Below are 10,149 nucleotides of genomic sequence, written 5' to 3'. Positions count from 1 at the left end.
TCTCTCCCCTTCTCCTTCTCCTTCCCCCTCCAGCCCTGGCTGCAGAGGCTGTTTAATCCCCAGTGACAGGCTGTGATGGAACACAGCCTTCCCTGCCGTCGTGCTTTCCCACCCTCTGCCTTGCTCATCCGACCAGCGGCGGCTCCACGCGACCTGGCTGAAAGCGGCAGGGCTGGCCAGCTGCCTACCTGACCCGTGCAACCTGAAGGCTCGCAGGCTCTTTTATATCTGCTCTTACTTCGCAGCATTTCGGTGCCTGCAGGGCACCGGGTGATGGCTGGGAGAGTTCCTAGCAGCCTTTCAGTGCTTTCATCACTCTGGACGTCGTGCTGTATGTCGGTTTCCCGAAATGTGAGAAGCCTGGTTATAGGGTATTCTGTAGCTATTGTACTCCTGCGTGCACTTTCTGGGCTTCTTGTGCATAACGTTGTTGGACGTTATTCAGAAAAGAAGCCAAAGGACCAGCATGTTGCCATACAGCACAGTTTGTAATTATTTTCTTGAATATTTTCAAGAGTTTTGTTTTCCTTGTAGCTAAACGCTGCATTGCACAAGTGAGGAGGATTCAAATTGGGTGAATAAAACAGCTACGGTTCTGCAAATTTTGTTCTACGGAGCAAAGCGGGACTCTCCTGACTGCACACAGCTGTGTGAGAAGTCCCATAGAGGGGGCACTTTGTATAGTCTTGGGAGTATAATTCATATACTCGCCATAAAGGGAGACGCATACTGTGGATTTTTCAGATACATAAAATGCCAGAGAAAACACTTGTGAAAATATTGACTTCAGTTTTTTGGTATCTGTTTAGCAAAAATCATACCTTTTACTGTTTTTTCTTTTATTATTATTATTATTATTTTAAGGCAAATCTTACGTGAGATGTCTGTTGGGTTAAGTTATTACGTCTCACTTCTTAGTTTGTTGCTATTATGGAAATTATGGGATGAGCCAGTAGTGTAGCAACACCTTCTGGGATGTACTTCCCATATGCTGATGGCTGAGGAAACCAAGATGTACGTGGTAAGCCAGAGAGCAAAATACGTTGTAATAAATTAGTGACATCTGTTTGCACTTAGTTCACTTATTCATCTTCCTGTTTGGGAATGTAATAGCTTTTGTCTACCATACGTACAAGGAAGCTGCTTCTCATATGCTCAATATATTGAAAATAAAAACACAAAGAGAAAACAGAGCGATTTTGTACTGTGAGGGGTGGTGCACAGCGAGGAAGAAGGGAGCACATCCTACATATTGGTCTGGTTTAAGAGTATAAACAAGGGGTTTTCAGTCCTGATGGAGTTTCTGACTGAAGCCCAAAAACGCTGCCAGATGGGGAGGTTTTTGCCCTTCGTTTGTCTTGGTTTCAGTACCAAGTTGTGCAGAGGTCCAAGAGCAGTGTACATCGTGTTGGACTGCAAGTGATTTTGTGTTGGCTGCTGCTTCATTTCTCCCCATTCAGTTGGTCAAGTGTCACTTGAATGTAGGTGCCATGTTAAACAAGTTTCCCCAGATACCTCTGAAATAAGTAAGGTGCTTTTGGAAGTGTAAATGAGGAAAAAAAAACCTCTCAGACTTTCAGAAAGTATGTAAAACTGGTGCAGCAGTCATTTTTCATGCCAATGGTGGAAAAAATGAGAACGATTTAGAAACTGGTTATGTCAACCACAGTGAAAGCAAGCAATAAGTTTTACAGAAGTATCTGACAGAGTTTAGGACTGTGAGAGTGACATCCATGTATTGGTAAATAAGTCAAAATAATAAAGCAGGTAAATATATACATATATAATAAAAAGGCTGTAATGCTTCTTTAAACCAGACATACTGTTTAACATTTTTTTTTTTTGGTGGTTATCATTGCTGTGCTTTTAAGTAATGCCAGCTTCTATATTATTATTATTTTTTTTCTCTTGGAACCATTGCAGGTTGATCTCTTTTGCTCAAGAGCACTTGGCTGACAGTGCAGTATAGTACACACACTTAAAATGCACATCAAGATGTGAAAAACAGACACTTTCAAGCCTAATAGAGGAAAATTTGTTTTTTGAGCCTAGCTAAGTGTGTCCATTAAAGAGTTACATAGGAATAAAGGCAGCTCTACAAATGCCTTTTATGTTCTTTGTAGGGGCATGGACAGGTTCAGAGATGGAGTAAGTGCCCAGAAGATAGCTGAACTTGTGATATGTAAGCAGTGCTTACTTGGAAGCTCTGCTGGAGAGATTTCCACACACTGTGTTGTCTTTCCTCTTCCCTTAGGGCTCAGTATAGAGGAAAGCACTAGCAGAAGTAGTGCATGCTTTCCCACCCATTTGGACTTATAAATGTGATTGCTTTCTTCAACATAGTTATTTAAGAAAGCTAGAAACACACCTTGAGTGGAAGGTCTCTCGGTAACTTGGGTCAGAGCTGCAGCTGTGGGAATTACCTCCTTCAAGAGGATCTGTCTGTGCAGAGCCCGTTTGGGCATGGCAGTGGAGGTCGTCCAGTGCCACAATCTCCCATATTTCTCACTGCAGACCTATATTTGCCATTAGGTTCTCATCGGTTTCTGCATCACACCTTTGTCTGATAATTTTGTGTTGGTTTATTCTTCCCTGTCCCGCTCTGGCAGTGTCAGCCTTATGTCAGCTGAGATCAGTGTGAGCCCCCTAGCACTGATTAAAAGTATCTGAACTAATTTCCCTTGTTCCACTGTGTGAACAAGAACAAACAAATTAGGGTCATCCCCTCTGAATTCATGATCCTCTCTGCCCTCTTTGAATTTGACAGGTCTTTCACTTTGGAAACCAAAGGAGAGAGGAGAAAGATCTGGCACTAATGGAGACAGAAGCAGCTGAGCTGATTGAGTTGGGGCTATTAAAATGTCCATCAACATGTCCCTGATCACAGAGGCATTATCTTCAGGGAGAAAAGAGGTTAAAATGTTGTACAACCTCCTCTCTGTGACAGGTGCTGGGAATATAATGGCAAGAAGTGCACTGTAGCTATGAGGGGGAAATTACTGAGCATCCGTACCAGATGCTCCTCTTGTTTTCCTGAATCTTTCAACCTGGCTGAGAGCTCCTAAGGAGAGTGAGATGGAAAGGAGCAAAAACATCTCAGTCTTGCTAGCTCTCACAATATAAGTGAGGATCTCAAGATACTTGGTTTTTCTTTTCCCAGAGTTCTAGATCCTAAGATCATTTGCTTAAATGTGTGCCTCTGCTTTGAGTGAGAGAAAGCGTGTGTGTGTGTGTGTGTGTGTGTACCTGTATCAGTGTTTGTGGGTCTAATCATTGTAAATCACTCAAAACCAAAAGTGATTATGGCTCTGAACAAGCAGAAGATGAGAATCTATTATTTATTAAAAACAAAACAAAACAAAAAAACAAACTCACAGTTCTTGGGGACTGACTCATGACTTCTGAATATCTGTGGTTGGCTCAACTGCCTGTAACAGTGTGGGAAGGAGAAATTTCCTCCAGAAGAATCCCGAAGAAGTTTCTTCCTACTCAGACTGAGTGGACGCTTGCTCAAAAATTATGGAATCCATACAACTGAGGTACTCATAAGCCATCCACATCAGCTTGACTTTTTCAGAAGATGCGTTGTGGTTGAGGAGTAATTGTGTATGATGGTTGTTGTGCAGGCTTCTTTTTTTTTTTTTTTCTCCTCCCCTCGGTGTTTACAAATGTAGATTATTGCCCTAGAAACCAGAGTGATCATTTTTTTTCTCTCATTCACATTTTGGCACGTGTGCAGTTTATTTCTTGGTGAAGTCTTTTCATCGTTGCAATTAGTTTCAATACGATAGCATTCCAACGGGTCCATTTGTTCATGTGAAACACTGCAGGATTGGTTCTCTTTAACAATACTGTGAATTAACATAAAACTAAGTTGTTTTTTTTTTTTGATTTATGTTAACTTTTAGAAATTTTCTGAAAAAATATTTTCAATCTCAATTTATTATAAATGTGCCGATGGAAACTTTGCTTAAGAGCAGTACCTGGTGTTTAAGTAGTATTTAGCCAGGTTTCTCTTTAGGTTAGCTGGAAGCTTTGTCTGTGATTAGAAGTAGAGCTGGCCAACTCACTAGATGACTTGGTTTTCAGTGTTTTGTGAGAAAAGAAACACAGGGATACTTGCGTGTACGTGTGGGGAAGCAGTTATTCTGAAGGCAAACCTTTATGCAATGCTACAATCCTTTAAAAAAAACGGAGCAGATGTTCATGGCCTGCGTGCAACTATTTTTCCATATACAGAGAAAGGCAATGAACTCAGAGCCAAAAAATAATGAAGTACTAATAAAAAATAGCCGAAATTCCAGCTGGAGGCACGTGATCTGTCCTTATATGTACACTGGTTGTTTTACCCATGTTTGTCTTTGTGACCCTGCTCATTTTCGTGTATAAGGTCCTGACGATAGAAGACTTTTTGAGAAAAATTTGATTAGAAAGAATAAATCAAAGTGCTGATCCAATCGAGAATCCAATTGGATCAGAGAAGAGACTTTATTTTATAGACAAAAGAACCTATCCTCAGTCTAATGCATAGGGCAAAAACAATTAACCTTTAGTGTAAAATGAATTAATCAGATTAACTTGGAATTTCAGTTTTTGACAAAGGCTTCTTGGAGTTGGAACATCCAAAGCATGAGGAAAGACTTGTGCTCGCTGCCCAAACCCTCAAAGCGCAGCAGACGCACCTTGCTGAAGTGCCCTTCTCAATCCTTGGCGAGAGCGTCACATGCAAGAGGCCGGGTGTTATTTGAACTGGAAGGTGTAATGCATTAATTCAAAGCGTAGTGAGAAAGGAAGGAGGAAAACCGTGGTTTTCAGTAGTATAAAATAAATGTTCTTCAGTTATTGAAGAAATCAGATGTTTTCAAGCTGCAGAAAAGTAGCTGATAAGACACGTAATGTTCTGAGGGTGAGGGGTACAGTATGGGTGACGCTGTGTACTGGTTATATAGCTGATATAATCCATACATTGTGTCTATATAAATTATACCTTTTCTCCACAGTTTTTGACATTATTTTTAGATGATTTATGGTTTTTCTGACTTAAATTCAGAGAAACTTGAAGAGTTAGTGCAGTTATTGAGCTACCAGAGAAAGAGAAAGTGATAGGCAATTTTTGTTTTAAGTTATCCATTATTACTTGAAATTGCCTACTGTAAAATTCATGTTTCACTGTTTCAAGTAAGAAATCCTACGTTGTGGTGCCTTCCCTTCCAGGAACTCCAGCATACCTCGTGTGTCCTGGAACTGACACATTTCTAAAACTCTTATCAACAATTCAGCAAATTTGGGACATTTTCCAAGTTAATAGTTTAAAAAGGCCCACATGTTTAGACCTCCTTATTACTGACTGCAAGCAAGGGCACTTGGGCCCTCTTGCTTCCAAAGCCTTTTGCATATTTTAATTTTTGAATAATTGCTAATGAACATTAAAAACCTCTGCAGATGAAGGAAAATAGTTGCGAGCAGCGGCAAATCTAACCCCCTGTTGCTTGTGTTAGTGGTAGTCTTTTGATGCCATGATGCTATAAAGCATCCTTACTACAGACCAAGGGATATGTTGATGATTCTGAATATATTTTGTGTCAATATTAGGAGTTCATTCTTTATGGAAGACACAAATATGGAATATTCTGTGACTCTCTTTAATGCTTATATATCAGAGATTGGGAAGTGCAGCCACTCTTGATAGAAACAGATAATAACTTTTTGCACTTAGGGTTCTTATATTAGTGAGGTGTTTGGCCACTGGACGTGCCCTGAGCTGCGACACACCTTGGTCTGCTTGTGGTTCCCATCTGCTGGAAGCACCATGTAGCACGCTCTGCCTCGCCATACGCTTGGGTGCGAAGCATAAGCAGGGCAGAGCTTGGCTGCCATTGGATTTATACATCAAAATTCTTGTTTCATAGGCTGCTTTATGGTTATGAAAATAGTAGCACACGGGGAGCTTTGGATGCTGTGGTAATTAAAGTATCTAAACAGTTGCTTACAATTATCTTTCCGCACCAGCAGCACCAATTTTTCGCAGCCTGCTGTGCTGTCTTTTATTGTTGCAGTGAGGAACAATTTCTTTACTCTGCTATCGCACCCGCCTTTGCTGTGGAAAGGTCATGTGTTATGTAAGCACCACGACTAAGGATGATTGTCAGAGGGCCAGCAGTGCGGTGCTCTCGTACAGGAAGCCTCTATTCATGCGGGCCCTTGAGATTCTGGTTTTATTAGCTGCCAAAGAAAGGTCTCGTCTCCGGAGAGCCAGGCTAAGGTTGTTCCTTGGCCATGCTGCTGCCAGTTGAAGGTTGACTGGAGTTTTGGAGGGCTTGTGGTTTTCTGCAGCTTTGCGTAAATACTACAGTTGGGAGGATGATATGATGGGGCTGTTTTTATAGGGGAAAAACTTCCACAGCATTTTTTGCCTTCGCCGGTTTTCATTTATAGCCTTTGGACTACATAAAGGTAGCATGGGCGGACAAAGGAATTAATGTGAATCTCTGTGTGCCTGTTCTTGGGATAATATGGCTGAATAGAAACACAAACAGCAACTCTGATGCTGCTGGCAGGAACTCAGAGGTTTGGACATGAACTCATTGAGAGTAGGAACGCAAGAGTAAGCTGTTTCATTCAGGCTTGCTCCCTGCTGTTCAGTAGATGTCTGATCGAGAAGGTCAATGCAATGTCTTCACCAAACACTCTTCGGTCACCAAATCCTTGCCAGCAGCCTTCAGCAAGCTGAGGACCTGAAGTGAAATGTTAAAGGCACAATGGCAGCATAGTGTAGGAAGGGAGGGATTAAGGGAGGTCAAAGGAATCGTTGTGAGCCTGTGTCTTGGCCCAGTTGCTCCAAGATTAATATTGCACTCTAAAATGACCATGAAAATACTGGCTTGGCCAGGAAGAAATTGCTCCTCATTTGGGAGGAACTTGTGCCACCTGTCCCTGGATAGCTGTATTATTCAGGTTCCTTCAGAGGCTGGGCTGGGACTGCTTTAAAGCAGTCCTTCTTCCAGAAGATCATGGATGATCCTGATTTGTTTTTTGATTTTTAATCACTCTCCAGTCTAAATTATCATGTCTACTGTCTTGTTAAATATCACAACAGGACAAGGAAAAATATTTAGGGTAAAAAACAGAATCAGTAAATGCAAGCTGTGCTTGCTTGCTTGCCTGTTTTCCATTCAGCTTTGCACAAACATTTTCTTTACAGGGTTTCACCAATTTTTTGATGTAATGAGAACGTGATGTAACGGCACAGTGACTGCTGTCCTGTGATAATTACTTTTGTTGCATTTTCTACTTAGCTCAAAGTGGTTGCTGCAGTGCCTTGGGTTCTCCAAATACTTCCAGTGTTCAGTGGTTGGGTAACGGCGTCCCATGGCACATTGTTGGAATAACTGAAATCTCACTGGCGATAGAAATCTCACATTAAGCCATCAGCTGAAGGAAGCTAAGGTCAAAAACAGGAGAGCATTTCGGTGGTGCCTGTGACCAGAAACCTGTCAAGGAAATCAGCTGCAATGGAGATTAACCCCTGAGGGCTCCGGCTGGCAAAGCACAGAGCGGTTCTGGGGTTGTCCTGCCTCAACACTGCCTGACAGCAGGGCTGCTGGTGCTAGCTGAGTAGTACCTTCTGGAGCTGCCACATATTATTTCTACAGGGAAAGGCCACTTATTGGAGGTTTGGAAAATTCATCAGGAAGATTGAAAATCTATTAGACTTCAAGTTTTTGGAGATACAAACAAATCTTTCCAAAATATTTTGGGGTTCAAACTCAAAGCTGGTGCTGCAGCATCTCTGTCCCCTAGACTCATTCATGGTGTGTAGTGTGGAATTACAACGTACATGGCTGTTACAGGGGAAAGATGTTGTAGAGTTTTTTTTGTTGTTATTATTTTTTCCCCCTCTCCAGATAATTTCAAAAGACTGCTGTTTGATGGCTTTATGCAGTGTTATGTAAAAGCATTTCACTGCTAATAAAGCAGTTGGTGCTTGTGTCTCCTGAAATCTTAAAGCCAGTATTGGCTTGAATGTTGCTGTTTTGAGCGGTGGGACCGTTAATTATAGGTACAAGATTAGCAGTAATGTATCTCCATTGTGGATGATACCTTGTGGTTTTACAGATGGTGTTCTGTAGTCATCTTGGTCAGGAAAGAAGCAGGATATGAATGAATTTCACAGATGAGAACGAGGAATGAGATACTCACCATCTGTGCAAAAATATGGGTAAATCAAAGAACAGAATTATCTTAGAAAAGTGTAGGCTGGACTGGTGATTCAAAAAACTAAAACCAAACAAAAAGCAGAGTTTGCATTATGCTGTGTGATCAGAGGAGGGTAAAACTAAGGATGCAATTCTTTGTCAGATAGTAGGATCTAGTAGAGAAAACAGCCTTCTCATCACGCGTTTCATGTTAGGCAGAAAAGCATGAGGGAAAGATGGAGAGGCTTTCACTCATCATTCAGCTACCAACCCCAGGTAAAGGTAGATATTTTTTTCTTAATGCTAACTGATGGGGAACATGGAAGAGTTTTTCATGTGAAAAGCTCACATATATGCCTTCACAGTGTTTCCCCAGCAATGTGAGCTATTAAAATAATGCCTTTGGTGAAAGGTGTACAGGACCAAACTGGCGCATTAAGCATATATAGCCTCTAATGAGACATAGCATAAGATTTGTTAGCAATCCTGTATTTTATTAAAACTGAACCTTTAAAAACAGCTTGAATTGTCTGAGCAGTGAAGAGGAATGCATGTGGCAACAACTTCTGAAGACATGAGGATTTTCACAGGCCCAGTATTCAAATCATGGTACTTTGATGTCATTATTATAGGCAGATCACAGAAAAGGCTCCAAGTTTTGCATCTGAAATCCCCTTTAGTTTATCCAATGCTTTGTTGAGTGGAAGTCTTAGTGGAAAAAATATTTTAATTTCAAATTGCATGTACTAGAAAAGAAATCAAGTCTGCATGTAATATAACATCATCTTTTGTATTTATTTTAAATATCTTTAATTTAGAACTCTTTCAAATCAGAAACATTTTGGACGGTAAAGCTATGGGTATAAATGCTTAAATTTTTCACATGAATTCATATGTGCTAGTAATTTACAGTGTGTTAAATTTTAGACTAGTGTAATACATAGTTCATTATATATATAGTACATTTTAAATATATATATATAGTGCATTTATATATATGGTGATGTCTCTAGACATCAGACATTCCCACTGTATGGGAACTACATTGCAAGGCAAACGCATCTCACTGGAGAAGGTAATGGAGGAGGATTTCCAGATGTTTAAATGCTTGTTTTGGCAAGAGTCAGAAAACACTGGAACATGCATTGGCAACAAAGGAAGAAAGGAAGCAAAGAACCTGATGTAAGAGACATTGAGCCTGGCGACAAAGAAAGCAGAACATGGAAAATGGAGCCGTGTGGGGAAGGGAGAGCCAACAGAACACTATGGCTGCTATGACAGCACTGGTTATTAAAATTATACTAATGACAGTGCCACAAGTCTACTTCAGAAATCAGGGACAGGTTGTTCTTTACCTGATTTTCATTCTTCTGGTTGCAACTTTTGCTGTAGTGAGAGAAAGTTTTATCTAAACCCGGATGCTGAGATTGAGTCGTTATGGTGTAATCTGATTTTATCTTGTTACTGTAAAGTGCAGGACCTTCCTACACGTTTGTGCAGTGCTGCTGAACACAAAGCACCCTTGATCTCTGATGAAGCCTTGGGGAACTACTGTAATATACGTACTGAGTCATCATGCTAATAATATTTTTGTTGAATTGCATGGATTTTCATTTTGAATAGCTGACTCACTTCAGAAATGGAATCTGGCCCCTGTGCAGAGAAATCTCTAGACGGTGAGCCACAGAAATTGTTGCTTGCTGTAAGGTTTCAGTACATACACCTCTTTATCAGGTTTGTCTTCCTTTTAGTAGACAGGCTTTGCAGCCTTACCACATTGCACCAAATCATGCACATTTCAATTTATTTAGCTTTTTGGGTGGCAGGGAGAGAAGAGTTAAGTCTTGATCTCTTCAGGCTATGCATATTTGTCCTTATGAAAGATTCCAGGGCCAACCACTGCGAATTGTACTGCTCTAATTTTGATTGGTGATATCTTTCTCATGGTTTTACA

Source organism: Anser anser (assembly GCF_964211835.1).
Source record: "Anser anser genome assembly, chromosome: 6".
NCBI classification, from domain to species: Eukaryota; Metazoa; Chordata; class Aves; order Anseriformes; family Anatidae; genus Anser; species Anser anser.
The sequence above is the reverse complement of the archived record's forward strand: the minus strand, read 5'-3'. Positions refer to the sequence as shown.